The 3,970-nt window shown below is 43.6% G+C and overlaps 1 pseudogene; it reads left to right on the top strand.

Moving 5' to 3' along the window:
* Positions 1 to 2,582: 2,582 nt before the first annotated feature.
* LOC147305179 (uncharacterized) lies at positions 2,583 to 3,504 on the top strand (annotated as a pseudogene).
* Positions 3,505 to 3,970: the final 466 nt, after the last annotated feature.

Below are 3,970 nucleotides of genomic sequence, written 5' to 3'. Positions count from 1 at the left end.
ATATGAGTCTTGGGCATGCACAGGGTAGTAACAACAGCTGGAGATGCTACACACTGGTAACAACAATGACAGAGTACATAAGCAAAACATAAAAATACTAGTTTATAGATTGATTTGTACATTGTCGCACCTTATTTTGTACATGCGTAAGAAATATAAAGCATGTTTGGCCCACAATAATAACACATCCTAGGTTCCAGGTCTATGTTAAAATGTGAATTGTGCTGAATAGAAGATGCTACAGATGGTTTTCATTTGCTGCAAATATGAGCCTTTATAACTTGCCTGTGGCGATAACAGAACAAGAAGATATAAACAAACAGCTTGAGTACGCCATAGAAAAAAAGACAAGAATTAAAATGAAAAATTTTGTTAAAAAATGTTCCTGATTAAAATTATATCATCTGGCATTGACATACAAGGCTTGGGTTATTTTTAAGTGCACAATTGTGCTTTAATATTCAGTAACAAATAAGTCAGCACCCGGAGGGGATAAAATCAAATGATACAATCTAAACGTAAACTGCAAATAACAAAGGTAATGTTTTATCTAGTGACATGAATTTTGCACAGAAAGGCACTGTGCAAAATAACTCAAATATGAAATAAAAGTATAAATAGGTATTCTGTTCTAGGATCACATATTAAGGCATAGGTGTCAAACTCTGGCCCGCGGGCCAAATTTGGCCCGCAGCCTAATTACATTTGGCCTGCGAAGCCATACCAAATTACTATTAGAGCTGGCCTACTGGTATTATACAGCTAATATATATATTGTTTAGTATTAAGCTTTGCTTGTTCGATATTCAGTTTTTCAGCAAAACGTGTTTGAGTCCATAAGAAAAGATTCATTCTTATATCTGGAGGAATAAATATATTTCAATAAATATTAACGTTAGCCCGCGACTTTGTTCCAGTTTTGAATTTTGGCCCACTGTGTATTTGAGTTTGACACCCCTGTATTAAGGCATATAGAATGCATTTGTTGTTCTCAGTTAAATAAAACCGAATTTTAAAAAAATCAAGGAATAAAGTTACATATAAGAATCTATTGACCTGATTATGGCTGATGCTCACCAGGGAAACACAAAGGCACTAGACCTAATAAAAAAAAATCTACCTACTCTGTACACACAGATCTGAGGAGGTCTTCCACGAGTCATGATGCTGTTTTCTGGAGATCTGATCAGTAGGCAGTGATTTCATACCTGGCGATGTAGCCCAATAGGAAGTGAACCACCATCACAGTAAAGAAAACCCGAGATTAACCCTGAAGCTACCTGGATGAGAAAAAATTCTGCCTCGTAGTACAGGCTCAGATCAACTCTTTGCACGGGCTGTGTATTTTTTAGTTATGTATTTATTTTGCTACTCTGCATGGATCACTAACTGCTTATTTTTTGTTTACCAGTCCAGGGTTTCAGAATCTCTGTCAATGACACCCTCACAAAGCATTGGACTAACTAACAAATTTTAAAATGTTCACGCCAAAAGAAAGTCATATCTGTCAACCTTCTGCTCCTTCTGCATGACTGACTCTGTTACAGCTGCCAAGCAAAATGAAGATCTGCATCATTCACAAAAAGGTCATCAGTTTCTGGCCACCTTTCATTTATCCACCAGTCCTGCACTGCTTGTCTAAATACCAGAGATTACATATTTAAGACACTTTATGTTTCGCGCTGTCTTTACCTTATTTATTAAGATTTCATTTTTAAAAAGACACCAGATGTATTTATCTTTTCACTTAGATTTTGATTCCACCGAGTACAGCACCATTTTTATCTTCTACTTTTTCTAAACCTGTTAATCATCCATTCTTACATAAGACATATTTCTGAAAAATAATTAAAAATATTACACTTAATGGAGATTTGGATGGTTAGCATTTTGTTGTGCTGGAATTATATCGGATACTGTTATTAGACAGAGTACATAAGGCCAGGCCAAAAATAATACTGAATAATATTAATGTGAATAATAAAAACAGCCCTATATAAAATCAATAAAAGTGCATGAACCATAAAAATCAATCAAAATATACATTTTTATTTTATTTTTTTTTACAATTTTAAAACACAAGGGCTAAATCCTGTTTTTTTAATCCTGGATCTTTTACGCTATTGTTTCCGATTTTCCTCAGTATTTGTTTGTGTATAAGAAATGGGTTTTTATGACGTGACTAACACGTATGGTTGTTTTAGCCTGGATTACAGTGTGCAGACAAATTTCCGTAGTTATCCCAGTGTGACTGGCCACTACAATCATTTTTGTATTGCTGCTATCGCTTGAAAAAAATTATCTCTAGATAACAAAGCTTCATTTCTTCTGATAACAGTTTAATTGTTTAGCTATCTTGTACTAACAAACCTCTGTTCCTCACGATAACGAGTTACTTGTATAGTGTGGCGGACCACCAGGTGGCTCCACTCACACCCAAGTTGAAGGGAAGTGTTGGGGTGGAGATTTTGGCGCTCACTATATGTGAAGTTCTGAGAGTCAGTTAATAAAGTTGGAGTAAGACACTGAGACCTCTCCTGTCGTTATTACATACCTCCACATTGGTGACCCCTGTAGCGAACATGCCAAGGCTCGACGACGAAGCCAGCTCCGGCCTGGAAGCATCGGCTGCCGCCGGACTTTCACCTCCGCCGATGGCTGCGTTTGCTGTGGTGCTTAAATTGCCGGATTTTTGGCTTCACGATCCTCCTTCATGGTTCGTGCACGTAGAAGCTCAGTTTGCTCTTCGTGGAGTTTCAGCCGACGATACTAAATACCACCATGTGGTGGCCTCACTTGACCCGCTGTCAACCCGCCGCGTGATGACTCTCCTCCGGGACCCCCCAGCCCAAGGCAAGTACGCCGCCCTCAAGGCGCTGCTGCTGCGGCGTTACTCCCTCTCTGATGCTGAGCGGGCCGAGAAACTCCTTTCCCTCGCGGGCCTGGGCGACGGCACCGCTCTCGAGCTCATGGAGAGCATGCTGTCCTTGCTGGGCGCGGATGACGGAGGATTTCTCTTCACCCACCTCTTTCTCCGACAGCTGCCGGCTCCAGTGCGCGCTGGCCTTGCCAACTCCCCGCTATTGGCCACGAAGGATTACCGCTCCCTTGCGGAAGAGGCGGATCGCATCCTCCTGGCTACCAGGACTTTCGGCGTCCAGGTGATTGTTCAGGACTCACCAGCATTTTCCCCCACCCCCTCACCGATGCTCCAGGGGCCCTCCGACTCGTCCACGGTGGCCAGAATCGCTGCACGGCGGCACCGCGGAAAGGGGCTTTGTTTTTATAGCCAGCGTTGTGGAGCGAAGGCACGGCGCTGTCTCCCGCCTTGCAGTTTCCAGACCCAGGGAAACAGGCATGTCAGCGCTCTGTAGCAGCCGCGACCGCTGGCAACAAGGAAAGGCTGCTTTTCTTAGAGGACTCACGCTCGGGGAGGCGTTTCCTGGTGGACTCCGGCTCACAGAAGAGCCTTCTTCCCCCGGCTGGCTCGAACAGGCTAGCTGAGGGCTGCGGGCCATTGCTAACAGCGGCTAATGGCTCTCCCATCAAAACCTTCGGTGAAAGGTTGGTGACTGTTTGCTTTCACGACCGTGACTTTCAGTGGAACTTTGTTGTTGCTGCTAGCTCTGTGCCTATAATAGGCGCTGATTTTCTTTGTCCTCACGGACTGCTGGTTGATGTTGCTAACAGACGTTTAATTGATGCTGTGTCATTTTCCTCATTACCCTGTTTGACTCGGGGTGCTCAGCCCGTGGTGCATGCTAACTCAGTAGATTCGGGTGACGTTTTTCAGTGTTTGCTTTCTGAGTTTCCCTCACTCTCTGTCCCCACTTTCTCGAGCACGGTGACGAAGCATGGGGTGGAGCATTACATAACTACAGTAGGGCCCCCAGTGTTCGTGCGCGCTGCCTCGACCCTGCCAAACTGGCTGTCGCTCGGGAAGAATTTGCCACCATGGAGCGTCTGGGCA

This window comes from Aulonocara sp. 'chitande type north' Nkhata Bay, linkage group LG20, assembly GCF_057382095.1.
Source record: "Aulonocara sp. 'chitande type north' Nkhata Bay isolate Kocher_YH1m ecotype deep benthic linkage group LG20, A_spYH_male_GT1.1, whole genome shotgun sequence".
NCBI lineage: Eukaryota > Metazoa > Chordata > Actinopteri > Cichliformes > Cichlidae > Aulonocara > Aulonocara sp. 'chitande type north' Nkhata Bay.
Note: the sequence above shows the minus strand (reverse complement) of the source record. Positions and strands in the feature narration are given on the sequence as shown.